Genomic DNA, 14405 nt, shown 5'->3' with positions numbered 1-14405 from the left:
GAGCTTGGGCCAGAGTGTTCTCAGTGTGCTGCTTTTCTCCTCAAGAACTGTGGCGGTAGAAAGTGCATCTAAACGGTATGCTCACGCAGTTGCCGATTTCCTTTTAGACAGGTTCTTTAAGTCAGAATGTAGCATTGGCAGCTTGCAGAGCAGTGTGTCAGCAGGCCTGGCCCAGCAGTCCCTATTACTTCCTTCCTTTCAGCGCAGCCTCTTATAAGAGAATACCTTGTTCTCTTCCACCCCCAGCAGTCTGTTGCATAGCTTCTTTGATTGGCACACAGTTTGATTGACACCCTGTGCAATACCCTTATTGAAAGTGATGGTTCTATATGTTTTGACCAACATTTTAACTCATGAAAACGTTACCATAGTCAAGGATGTGAATACAATCTCACCGGCAAGCTTTTTTTTTTTTTTTTTGTCTTTCATAGTCTCCATTCCTGGGTGTTCACCCTAGTTCACCACTGCTATACTTCTTGTCACCATAGTTGAGTGAAAACAGAATCATACAGTATTTATTCTTTTTCTCTTTACTGTTGGTAACAGGATGCAGGGGCAGTGTGCTTTACCACCAAGCTCAGTCTGTTTCCAAAACAAATAGTAACAAGGCAAATTAAGTCTGGCTTTTCCCAGTGTCTTTCTTTGTTCTTGGACAGGGCCTGTTGCCTGGGCTGGCCTAAAACTAAACTACATAGACCAGGCTGGGTATTGAACTCATGACAGTCATCTGGCTTCAGCTTTCTAAATGCTGGGATTGCTGATATCAGCCAGTGTGCATGATGTTAGCGTTACTTCGAGTTTTATTCCTATTGCATATGTCAGTACTTTGTTCGTTCTTATTGTTGAAAAGCATCATGTTGTATAACTCTCATAATTTTTTGTTGTTTTCAACATTTGCCTATTACAGTAAAGAGAATGCTATGAGCATTTGTGTGCATATTATATCATGACAAATGGTGTCTTTGGAGTGACATAGTCAAGTCCTGTGATAGGCTTATACTTACCTTTTTAAGATAAGATCACAATTTTTCAGAGGGTTTTTACTCATTTTCTATTCCCACAAGTTTGGGAACTGTAATGATTTGTATATGCTCCGCCCAGGGAGTGGCACTATTAGAAGGTGTGGCTCTGCTGGAGTAGGTGTGTCACTGTAGGTGTGGGCTATAAGACACTCATCCTGGCTACCTAGAAGCCAGTCTTCTACTAGCCTTCAGATGAAGATGTAGAACTTTCAGTTCTGCCTGCACCATGCCTACCTAGATGCTGCCATGCTCCCACATTGATGATAATGGACTGACCCTCTGAACCTGTAAGCCAGCCCCAATTAAATGTCCTTATAAGACTTGCCTTGGTCATGGTGTCTGTTCACAGCAGTAAAACCCTAACTAAGACAGTAACATTCTGATCCACCTTCCCCTGATGTGACTGGTCTTCCTGGTTTCAGCTATTTTGGTGTGCATAATATGGGATCTCATTGTGCTTCTAACAGTCATTTAATGACCAACCACATCCGTCATCTCTTAACATGCTTCTACTGTCTGCACATCCCATTGGACTCTGTTCTTCAGATCTAGTGCCCATTTTTAAGGTGGATTTTTAGTTTTGATTCTTAGCATTGTGCTTTGACCATTCCTTTCCAAACGCAAGGCCTTCAGATACTCTCCTCTGCACTGTATCATCTTTTTGTGTTTCCTATAAATAGATGAGATTTCAAAGATCAACTTTAGGCAGAAAGATTAAGAGGATGGCAGAGAATTTTCGTATTATTGCTAGTTTCTCCTCTTAACTGATGACACTGTAGGGCACTTGTATTTGGTGAAATAAAACATGGCCATTAGCAAACTTTTATAGTTATTTGGATTTCCTAAGATTTTTATCTGCCTCCTTCACCCTTGATGACCTTGATCTTATGGAGAAATGTGTGTGACCCTCACAGACATGTAGCAGTGGTTTTGTCATAGCCTGGAGTTACAGGGAGAGAAGATTGCAAAGCCAAAGTGTCATTTTTATCACCTGATTTATGACCTGATGAGACTGTCATTGCACTGTGAAGTGACTTTGGTGTTCCAGGCTCTTCTCTTTGGGTGGGCATGGCTGTGTTCAGCCTGGACTAGAGCCATGGGAGCTCTGCTCCTTACCCAGTTGAAGTGTCTTTAGAAGTTGTGTGCAATTCACAATTTTTCTATGTTTTCTCCCATAAATTATTCTGCCATTTATACCATAGACTCATGGATATTTTGTGCTTTGGAATGTAATCCCATATTATTTTATTACTAACATTATGTTTTTTAAAAGATTTTATTTATTTTATGTACATAAGTACACTGTAGCTGTCTTCAGACACACCAGAAGAGGGAATTGGATCCCATTACAGATGGTTGTGAGCCACCATGTGGGTGCTGGGAATTGAACTCAGGACCTCTGCAAGAGCAGTCAGTGCTCTTAACCACTGAGCCATCTCTCTAGCCCTACTGACATTATTTTAGCTCTACCCTTGGGAGACTCTTTTGGTTGGTTACTGTTGCTGGAATTTCAACCCCAATAAGCCCATATTTTTTTTAAAAAAAACATACAATCCAGTTATTATATTTATAAGCTATATTTCTAGATTGGGCAGATCTAGCACTATACTGACTTACTCCCCAGCTATGAGACCCTTTGCTACTTGTGATTTCTCCTGGCCACATGGCTCTGCTCCATTTTGGCTTCCTTCTCCTCTTCTGTCCTCTCTCCTCCCTTCTTCTCCTCTCTCCACCTGTCCCTACTCTCTAAGTCCTCCCGTCCCATCTTTCCCCTCCACTGCCTTTATTAATCAGTTAAAATGGGAAAAAGGTTCACATGAGATCATCTAAGTATGTGACCAACTGCTCCTTAGGGGCAGCCCCTCTTGAGGAATTAACATCAGAATTAACATCCGAATACAAACAGCATCAGGGCAATCCACAACAGGCTACCTTGTCCCTTTGACACACTTCTGTCAGTGGGGTGGGATTTCCTTCTTAATGGTGAAGCATTTTTATTTTTTAACATTTTGCTTTGAAAAGACAATGCTCTACGTTCTGACAGGTTTCTAGGCTCCTCTTTGTATAACATTTCCTTATAACAAAAGGTACATTTATTTTTATTTTCAGTGTATGTTTTGCTTGCGTATATGTCTTGGCACCACAAGCATACCTGGTGCCTGGGGAGGCCCAGACAGCATGTCAGATGCCCTAGAACTAGAGATACAGACAGTTGTGAGCTACCATCTGGGTGCTGGGAATTGAACTCAGGACCTCTGGAAGAGGAGCCCCTGCTCTTAACCACTGAGCCATTTCTTCAGTAGTCCTTGCCCAATCCTAGAATTAGCCAATTCTCCAAGAAGTCCGGGACCCTTTTATTGAATGCAGATACTCAAAACCAGATGAGGTATGCTGTGCTCATTGCTGTTGGGGGCTCTCTTAGGCTTTTGCAGTACAGAACAAAGCAAACGTGTGTGTATCCTTCCCATGTACAGACACACACCTGTAAATATGTATATACTCGTGTGTCTACATTAAACTAAATGACTTCATACTGATGGCCAACTCTAATCTGTTGTTGTACAGGTCATTATAGCCTCTTACCCTTATCTATAAATTTCTACTCAAGAACCATGACCTCTAGCAAGTGCCATCCAGTTATTGAATTGTGCAATTCCACGGCACATATGAAGAATATTAGAATTATTCACCTGCATGCCTTTTATGTGCTTCTTTGCATCTGTGTATACTTTCAGCTTTAGTTGTTGTGTATGTCAACACCTTTTCATCCTCTCCCACCTGCCTCAGTGGAGTTGTTTCATGCACCAATGGTACAGGTAGACTTTTATTTTATTTTGCTTTTTGCCAGACTTACTACCACAATGTTTCCTTGGATCCCTTTACTTGCCAAATGCTTTTGAAACTTGCATACATTTTTGTAAAATAGTTGTCTAATGGACCACGCATGTGTCTCGCATACTGTTCAACACCATGGAAAGCCTGTGTTCACCCGTGGAGCTCTCTACCATCCCTAGACGCTCTGACTGCTTTTCTAAATCTCTAACATGTTTCTTTTCAGAGTGTCATATGGAACCAGGTAGCATGTTGTCAGAGTAGCTGCTTTTGCGTAGCAGAAGGTGTCTTGAGTTCCCGCCTCACCTGTTCATGGCTCATTTCCCTTTTAATCTTCGAGGTTTCTCTATACTCATTTCGCTACTTGTCACAACTGTGAAGAAAGCTGCTGTAAACATCCTTACACAGTATAATTGGGTAATGCATAGGAGCATGGCTGATAGATTGTATAGTAAGACTATGTTTACCAAAGAAACAGAAGAAACAGCCAATATGCTCTCTCCCAGTTAGATGTGTGGCTTTCTCAGGTGCTCAAATGCTGGTTCTCTCTGGTGTCTGACTTTGGTACTGCAGTTTCCCTGGGTCAAACCACCCCTCCCACTAGTCTCAGTCCAGTGGCTTCTGTACTCTTCTGGGTCCTGTCAGTGCTCTCAGTCAGAAGAGATTTTCGACAGTCCCGAGAAGCCAGAACACATGTTCTTTTGTTCCTTTTCACTCACAGTGAGAAGCTAGTGGTCTTTATCAATCTCTTCTACACTGCAGGGGAGCAACCCACCATCCTTTAGTTTCAGCAGGGTCCTGGCATCCAGACACATCAAGGTCTGTCCACTCTTTGAGACAGGAACCTGTCATTTAGGCAGTCTGACAAAGTGCCACAATGTGGATTTGTGCTGATGTTTCCTTTCCCTGGGAGAAGCCAGGAACAAAGCCTTCCTTGCTGGTCCCACATGGATGGATGGAGGCAGGGAATAGGCAGAAATTTTACTATCAGAGATGGTAGCTTTGTTCCAGTCCATGGTTACATTTCTTAACTGAGTTTTATTTTATTTTCTAAATTGAAATTAAAGTGATTTCCATATAATATATTATATGTGATTTCCCCTCCTTCATCTCTTCTCAGATCCTTCCTACCTCCCCACACTTCCAACTACATCCCTTTTTTTTTCTCTCCTAAGAAAACAAACAGGCAAATAAGAAAAGCAAAAGGGGTAAGAAAAGAGCAAACTAACAAATAAGAAAGAAAGAACACTAGAAATGTATACATGTGCACACACATGTGCGTGCATGCACAGACACACATACACACACTCATACACAACATTAAAAACTCCATATCAAAAACCATAATATATAAGAAAAAGATCAGTAAGATTAAAAAGAAAAAAAAAGCCAAATAAAGCAATGTGACAACAAAACAAAACAAAACAAAAAAAACCAAAACCCCAAGCAAGCAACCAAACAAAAACAAACAAAAAAAAACCAAGAAACTCTCCAAAAACACCTTTGAGTTCACTTGGAGTTGGCTATCACTGCTGGGTATTCAGCCTGCCTTTAAGTGTGGTTTGTATACCCAGTGAGACTCCCTTGGAGAAACAAATTTTTCTTTTGCCCATGGTTGTCAATTGGAGATCGATTCTTTGCCGGGGATTGGAGCTTGTGTGTAACTTCCCATCTCTGCTCTGGGGTCTCATCTGGTCTGGATCCGTGTGGGCTCTATGCTGCTCCAGTCCTTGTGAGTTCACATGTGCGATAGTCCTGTTGTGTCTGGAAGACACTGCTTGATCTCATCCACCTCTCTGGCTATTATGGTCTTTGCACCTCATCTGCAGAGTTTCCTGAGCCTGAGGGGAGGAGTTTGGTGAGGACATGTGGTTAGGACTGAGTGTTCATTCTGAGATCTCACACTCACCACATGCTGTCCAGTCCTGGGTCTCTGTATTGGTTGGTTCCCATCTACTGCGGGAGAAAGCTGTTCTGATGACAGCCAAATGAGACATTGATCTATGGGATAGCAGAATGCCTGGCTATAGGGGTCTTACATGAATTTTAATTGCCTATGAAGGAGCTGACTTGTGTGTTGTGTTGTTGTCTTGGTATCTCTGTGGTGCTGGGGAAGAATGAAAGTCTGGGTCTCAGTTTCTGAGTCTGGTGTCTGCTCATTGTACATTTTTAGTACCAGCAAATTGCTATCCACATTCTTAGCATTTGTGTTGTTGGAATGGTGGATATTGAGAGTCATCAATGAATGGTGTTTGTTGATTCCTGTTATTTTATTGGTGTGTGTGTGTGTGTGTGTGTGTGTGTGTGTGTGTGTGTATGTGTCTGTATGTGTATGTGAATGTCTGCCTACTCCCTCTTTTTGTTTTGCTGGTCTGAAGTTACTTATTCCTTGTGTTTTCTTGGGTATTATTAACCTCTTTAAAGTTTTCCTTCTAGCACCTTCTGTAGGGATGAATTTGTAAATAAATATTGTTTAATTTTGATTTTATTGTGGGATGTATTATTTTCTCCATCTATTGTGATTAAAAGTTTTGCTGGGTATAGTAGGCTGGAATGGTGTCTGGAACATCTGTCCAGGCTCTTCTGGCTTTTAGAGTCTCCACTGAGAAATAAGGTGTCATTCTAATAGGGTCTACCTTTCTATACATATACATACATGTACACTTACACATACATGTACACATGCACATATACATATATATTGGTCTTTTTCCCTTGAAGTTTTTAATAGTCCTTTTTTGTTCTGTACATTTAATGTTTTGATTTATTATGTGCTGACGGAATTTCCTTTTCTGGTCCAGTTTATTTAGTGTTCTGTATACTTCTTGAACCTACATAGGCAATTCCTTCTTTAGGTTAGGGAAATGATTTTTGTTGAAGATATTTTCTGTGCCATTGACCTGGGTTTCTTCTCCTTCCTCTATTCTTGTTATTCTTAGATTTGGTCTTTTCATAGTGTCCCAGATTTCTTGCATGTTTTGTGCCTGGACTTTTTTATATTTAATGCTTTCTTTGGCTGAAGTATCTATCTCTTCTACCATGTTTTTAGTGCCTGAGATTCTTCTTTCCATCTCTTGATTTCTGTTGGTAAGGCTTGGCTCTGAGGAGCCTGTTTAAGTTTCTACATTTTTTACTTCTAGATTTCCCTCACTTTGAGTTCTTTCTGTTGATTCTGTTTCTACCTTCAGATCTTGAATGACTTATTCATTTCCTTATATGGCTTGTTTCATTTTCATAGATTTCTTTAAGGAATTTATTAATTTCCTCTTCAAGTATCTCTGTCACATTCAGCTATCTTAAGTCCTTTGTCCTGTGCTTCAGCTACTTGCAGGACTCAGAGAGATTACTGTGGTCAGCTAAGTGCAGTACTCAGAGAGACTACTGTGGTCAGCTCTGTTGCAGCACTCAGAGAGACTACTGTGGTAGGTTTGCTGGGCTCTTGTGGAGACATACGTCCTGCCTGTTATTGATTGTGTTTTTCCGCTGGTGTCTAGGCAACTGGGATTAGAAAGGTTGTAATTTTAGGTGCTGCTATCTGTGTTTGTCTGTGTTGAGTGGGTATTTTGGTTCTTGGTTTCTGTTGCCCTAAGAGGGAGTGGTGGTTGTATGTTGCTTGGGAGGGAATTTTTCTAGGATCCTGATAGGTGTGGCCAGTGGTGATAGTGATTCTGAGTAAAATGTGTTTCTTGCTACTGGGAGCTGACACTGAGGAATGGGCTTGGGCTAGGGGAGCTGGCTGAAGGGTGCACAGGAGGGAGGCAAGCAGGGTATTCCTGGATCTGCTCCTTCCTTGAGAATGGGAGCAGATAGTAAGGGTAGGCCGGAAGCAGGCAGTCTGCTCCAGATGTGCAAATGAGATGCAGGGATCAGATGCAGAGGAGAAGAGGGAGAGTGAAGAGCAGAGTGGAGGCTCCCCTACCTGTTTCTCCCGTCTATTGCTTCTCTGGCTCTAGGCTCCTAGGGAACACCTGCTGGACTTGGGAGCTGGAATAATAGAATAAAGTGGAGAGGAAGGTTGGAGATCTGGGTGATCCACTGGAGATAGAGATGGGGGTGGGGGTGGGGGAGGCTGCCATAAGTGCTCTGCTACATCCTAGGGATGACATTAGGGGAATGGATTTGGAGGAGAGAGGTTGTGAAGATCTTTCGTTACCCTACCTGCTTCCTTGGCTGGGACAAGTTGTAGACTGTTGATGGAGAACCTGGACGGTTAGTGTGTTTGGAAATTTTCAAGATTGTTAAAAGGCTAAGAGAGATGATGCGACAGATCGGAGGTGACATCACTTGATCGTAGTGACAGCAAAGACTGCACAGACATCCCTAGGCTTCCAGAACATGGTCTTGTACATCAGCAGAAGATGGAAGCTCTCACCAAGTTTTGCCTGGCCACTTCCATGCTGACTCTGCAATCCCTGGGAGGGTGTGAACAGGCTGCTTTGCTCTAATGTCATTTAGTTAGTTTTCCTCTGCATCTAAATTGTGATTTTTTTTCCCTCGAGGCTGAGAACATTTATATTGTTACCCGAGCCTTTTCCTGTTGTTCTTGCATAATAACTAGTAGTTGCTTGCTGAGTTAATAACACTTTGTTTTTCTTTGTTTAGGAAGATGAAAAACATGAACCATCTATTTTACACTTCTCACTAAACACATTACTTCTGCCTTTTCTAATTTAGATAAAATTGGATGGGTATTTACTTCTCCCACGTTGTGCTAGCCTCCTGGGAACAGTTGCCAATATTGAATGCCATGAAAAGGCACTTCTTCAGGATGAAGCTCGGTGCTCCAATAAAGTAACAATTCCCAGCTATTTTGTTAGATAGATGTTAAACTTGTCCCCAGGCTGGAATTGCGACTTTTATTGAAAGCTATTCTGCTAGTCATCAATTAACAGATAAATGAACCTCACAGACTTCTTCAGTCTGTTCCTTATTTTATTGTCTCAATACTTTCTCAAGGAAGAGAAGGAGTTTGGAAATCAGAGGTCTTCAAATGAGGGAAGACCGACAGACAGCTCTCACATTCACATGTACAGTAGAGATTAAAAATAAAATGGACACGAGCCACCTCACAAGTGGATAGCTACTGACTTTGTTTTAGACATCAGTTTCAGTACAAGGAGAGACTGTTCATGTCTTTCCCTCATCTACAATATAAGTGTTTCTTCTGTTCATGTTTATAAGGCATGTTTCCTAAAGAATGTGTTTGAAAGTAGTGCAGAAACAGATTTCCACCAAAACGCAGCCTCTTCTCCAGTTTTCCCCCCAGTTGTTGGATAACCTGACAAAGCGTTTCTTTTTCATACAGGGCTTTACCTTTGTATTAATTGTTACAATAAATGCTGTCAAACAATAATTCTAAACATTCTAAAGGATTATAAAAAGATATGCCTGAAATCTCACGTTTTAAAGCATAGTACAAAGTAGGCATTTTATATGGAGCCATTTGCAATTGGTTTCTTAAATTTTTTATTGAAATAAGCTGACATAAATTGTACATATTTACAGCAATAAATTCCGTTTCAGAAGCTTCACAGTTACAAGCAGAGCTGATGGCCTCTGACACCAGCCTTTCAGATGTGCTAGCCGCCTCTCATTTGCTGCAACAGGGTAAAAGCTTGTATACCAAAGCAAACGATCACTTGTTTTATAGCAAAGCCACACTGGTAACAAAAAGGCCAAGTGAAGGACAGTCCTGTGACTGTGGGAAGCTGTGAGTCCTGAAATCGAGAGCACAAGCATTTCTTGTGTCCATACCTGATAGCATGTAATTTGATTTTGTATCTTACAGGAATGCACAATTACTTGACAGATGACTTTGAATAGAAAGAAGGCCATGAAGGGATGGAGGGGAGGGAGGCAGAGGCCACTGAACAAGTCCTCCTTCACAAATTCACTGTTTACAGGGAGGTCTGCTTTTTGTTTGTATAGATCACAGTTCACAGGCTTCATGGATTTTGTCCACAGATAGCTTTTGAGATAATAAAGGCAAATGTCACTTGCTTTTTTTTTTTTCTTTAGCACATAAAAAGAAATTAATGAAATAAAATATCCTAATTGAATCCCCAACAGAAAGGGAGAAACAAGCTTAGTGTATGAAATTTGATTTCAAATGTAAAAAGCGACAGAAAGTCACAAATCCTGTTAGACAGACGGCGATTTCAGTCAGAAAATGCAGCATATATTGATACAAAATAGAAATCTTGAGTTATAAAAGTAAGGAGTCCATCTTTAACTTTCTTGGCATCTGTGTAAGCCCGTACCATTTCATTAAAATTTTTCTTTTCTACAGGTTTTCAGAAATACTGTTCCTTGCCCTTCAGTTTCTGTAGTGGTCTGATAGGTATACAAAAAGTATTACCAGCTTATGTTTGAAAGAAAAGGCTATGCCAAAGAGTAAAAGATCATTAAATATTTGTTTCTTTTTGCAATGCAAGAAGTTTGCCTTCTGAAAACCAGAGAGGAATTCTTTTATTTACAAGAACCGGTATAATGCCAATCAGGATAACAAGTTTGCTAAATTATATTTAGCAGCAGGGTAGATTGCAAAATTGATTAGTGGAGATTCAAAAACACGAGGAAAAAAGGAAAAACCAAACAAACCACTGGATGTCCTCTGACATTATTTGGTGAGCTTAGCTTAAAGGAGTCTGCTCTGCGAGGCAACAGAAAGTGTGTGTTTCTTTCTGTGTGAATGTAGCACCTGCTTTGGCAGCCACAGCTATTGAGCACAGGGTGCTATGAATTAAAGTAGCAGACACTTGTTTGGCAGGTTTGGGTTAAGTTTTGGATTCAGTCAAGTTTTCAGTGAAGTAATTGCCAAAGAGGTGTTTGAATCACTGCCTGCAGCATGGTCATTTTGCATTCTCTAGCCTAATGGAGCTTGAATCCCCTGCTCCCCTCCATGCTCCCCCCCTCCCCAACACACTTTGTTAAATTCAGATTTTTTTCAGAGATGATAAGCAGCCAGGAGAAGTTTTTGTTTTCTTTCGAGTAAGCCATCTTCAATCCTTATGTTTATCTCTCGAAAAACCAGTTTGCTTTGTGTTTATACAGTACTCTAAACTCCTCCTTTCCTCTCCTAACCAACAGCACGTTAGCGGCCACATCACCATCACACAAAATGCTACCTGGTGGTGAAAACCAAAAGCTTATTTAAAAAAGTTAAAGCATTTTTTTTAAGACCCTGCCAGCATTTAAACCATTGGGAATTTTTTTAAAAAAACCTCAGGCAATCTTGACCTTTTAAAAGTCTCACATGGTAGCTTTTATCAAGAGAATTACTGGCTTATTTTAAAATATGGGGCTGAGCAACGGTGAATAAATACACGTGTATAAAATCATAAATATTCCTTTCCCTTAGAAAAATAGTGGGTGTTCTGGATATCAAAGGTCACTTGGATACATAATTCTCACTACAGTGAATTAGAATGATCCAGGGACTCTCCTAAAAATATCTCAGGGGCACTACTGCAAAAAACACATTTCAAGCTTTCTCCAGTGAATTTAAAAAAAAAAATAAAATAAAGAAATCAGACATTAATGTGTTGCTAAAAAAGAAAGGGGTCAAACACGCTGCAATTTGATGTATTGGGAAAAACGTACGTAGAAAAATACACTACCTAGGAAAGCTGGGGTTATTGGTTGTCTTTGGGGGGTTAGGTTAGCAAAGTCTCTTTCTTTTAGGCAAACATGTACTAGCACAGCAGGAATGTCAGCCATCCCCAGAGTCACAAGAAGGTTGTTCCTGTTACCTGCTTTTCAGTGCATTAAGAAGAGGGGTGAATGTTAAGAACTGTTTATCCAAACATTGGAACTACCTCCAGTGTCACCCCCAGAAATTAATAAATGAATTATGGGATCAATGCAAAGTATTACTATTCAATAATAAAAACCAATGTCTTAAGTAACTATTAATAAATATGAATAAATTTCGCCATAAAAAGAGAACTGTCTATCCTTCTTAGCCAGTTCCAAGTCTTCTATTAGCTTCTTGGAAGAAGTGGAACTTGCTATACAAATATCCTCTGTGACTATTCTCTTAAGACTTCACGTTGGAGTGTTCCATTGACAGTCCAATGCCGTTTCAACTTCCAATGCCCCATAGAACATACATTCAAAAGACTTAGATAAGGCAGGCTTGGATTAGTAAGGGCAGAAATGAAATAATGGGATAAAAATGCTCCCTTTTCCCATAAAGGAAAAGCGTAGGTAATTAGGATTGAAAATTCAGTTCTGCTAGAGCTTGTGTAGAATGGAGAGGTCTTATAAAGATTATGTCTGCTCACTCACAGTCAGTGGGGAAAAATATCCCAGTGGCCACTCTTTATGGGGTCAGTTAGAGCTCAACTGTATAAATTTATTTTTAAATTTATTTAGAGATTGTATTATACATGGGGTCCTACAAAAGACTTAGAAACTAGGGTGTTTACTCTTAAGAACTATTTTATTTTGAGAGAGACCAAATATTTACAAGAGTACTGGAAACACACAGAATACTCAATTTCATTGAACAGAGTTGTTACAAGAAATGATGGGGTACCAGCAGGTGAGGAAATGAAGATGGGTACTCAGATGGATATTTTGGGTGCTGCTGGCTTGCAAGTTATCACTGGGGTGGAGCTAGGAAGAAATCCTGACATTGACCATGAGATGTAAAGTTTGAAGGACAGTGATAAAAAGCATTTGGGGATGTGCAGGCTAATGAAAGGATATGGGTGAGTCTTGAAGGTACCAATTAAAGAGAGCACTGGAAAGCTTAGCGCACAGGAGAGGTGAAGCCTGGGTATGCACAAGAAGTGGCTCACAAGGGATAAGTTATATTTTCTGGGACTGAATGCGAGCTCCATCAGTGAACCTATTGGTACTTCCTGTATTCTCTGGGTTGCTGAGATTCCATAATTAAAGTGGTCACATTGCACATCCTTGAACTACTCTGAAAGCCTGTATTTATTGAGGTCAAAGGGATTCAAGATAGATCATGTGGGAGAGGTAGAAACTTTGTCTTTGGAGGCTAGAAAAACTGGGAATGAATACCCACTTTACCAGTAACCATCAGGTCTGGGTAAGTTATTTAAGCTATTCGGGCTTCTGTGTCTTGATATTGGTGTTACTGAATAACTTCATAGGGATGGAGTGTAGAGCAAAGTGCTATATTATAGTGGGAGAGTATTTTTGATATCTTAGCCTAACATGACATAGTCATTATTGGATAGCTACCCCAAACCATTCTTAGTTTCATTTTAAATTAATTAATGAAATTCATTAATTAGCTAATTAATGAATCAATTATGTTGTATAGCACTGGGTACTTGTTGTAAGCCAGTTATGATAACCACACTCTTCAGTGAATGGTTGAGGAATGATGCCTAACTCAACCTTGGCCAACAGGACAGAAAGGATCGCTTCTGGGGCTGAGTTGAGGAAAAAGTTCTTTACCTTTAAAAAATAATCCAAGACTTGCCCTATTTCTGGATATTTGGGATGGTTTGTGCAAGTTTTTTTGCAGCTGTACTGAGTGCTGATAATATTCAGAGACTCAGATAAAGGTTCTTCTTGAAATAAGTACGATAAACTAGGCACTTCTAATACTGTTATATGACCTAAGAATGTTTTGATTGTGTAGGATTCTCTGAGAGCCATCTTTTGTCACTTGTACCTGAATGGATCTCAGTAGGTACACCTACATTAGTAAATACTAACCTTGCCTCAGTTAGGACTTTGACACTTAGGAATGCTTCCTCCCTCTAAAAATAATATTGTTAGGTGTGACTCTGTCTAAAGGTTAAAAACATCATGGGGAGGCAGAAAAGAAGCAGCCACCTCATTGCTTGATGAGGAGCAAGAGTTCACCAACACAAGAGGAGGTTGAGAGAATCATCTTTGAAGATAGCCTGAGGCTGGGAGCAGAAGACTCAGCTAATTTTGCAAAAAAGAAGGTGTTCCTTTCATAGGTTGATATACAGCTGAAAAATGGTATTTCTGGGCATTATCCTAACAATTTAAAATCTTTCAATAAATTATATAAGAAGAAACACACATGAACACAATTAAAGCCATATATGACAGATTCACAGTCATAGGCAATTGCATGGGAAAAGATTATCCTTACAATTCTAAACAGTTAGGCGGCTCCCAGAAAAACCACAAACATTCAGTAAAAGTTAAGAATACTTGCAGAAATTATTTTGGTGGTCATGTGCAGAGACTGAGATGGGGAGGGGTAAATTGGCAGGAGAACAACAGCAAGACTAATCATAATTTAATAAACTTTAACTTTTTGCTATGGCTGTATCTAAAATATCAGACCAATTTGGTTGGTAAAGTAGTGTAGCAGGAGACAAGTGAACAGGGACACAAAGGATGTATAATAGCTTTTAAGGACCCAGAATCTCTTTCATCTAGATGGGTAGCTGCATCTGATTTGAAAGTTCAAATACATTTGCTCATTTCATTTCAGGGACATAGAGAGAGATGTGAAATTCAAAACTGGTTATGTCTGGAATGCATTTGGGCTCAGACACTGCCTAGAAGATGGCCTTCTATCTGTGAGGG

This window comes from Arvicanthis niloticus, chromosome 7 (assembly GCF_011762505.2).
Source record: "Arvicanthis niloticus isolate mArvNil1 chromosome 7, mArvNil1.pat.X, whole genome shotgun sequence".
NCBI lineage: Eukaryota > Metazoa > Chordata > Mammalia > Rodentia > Muridae > Arvicanthis > Arvicanthis niloticus.
This window is presented reverse-complemented; position numbering follows the sequence as displayed.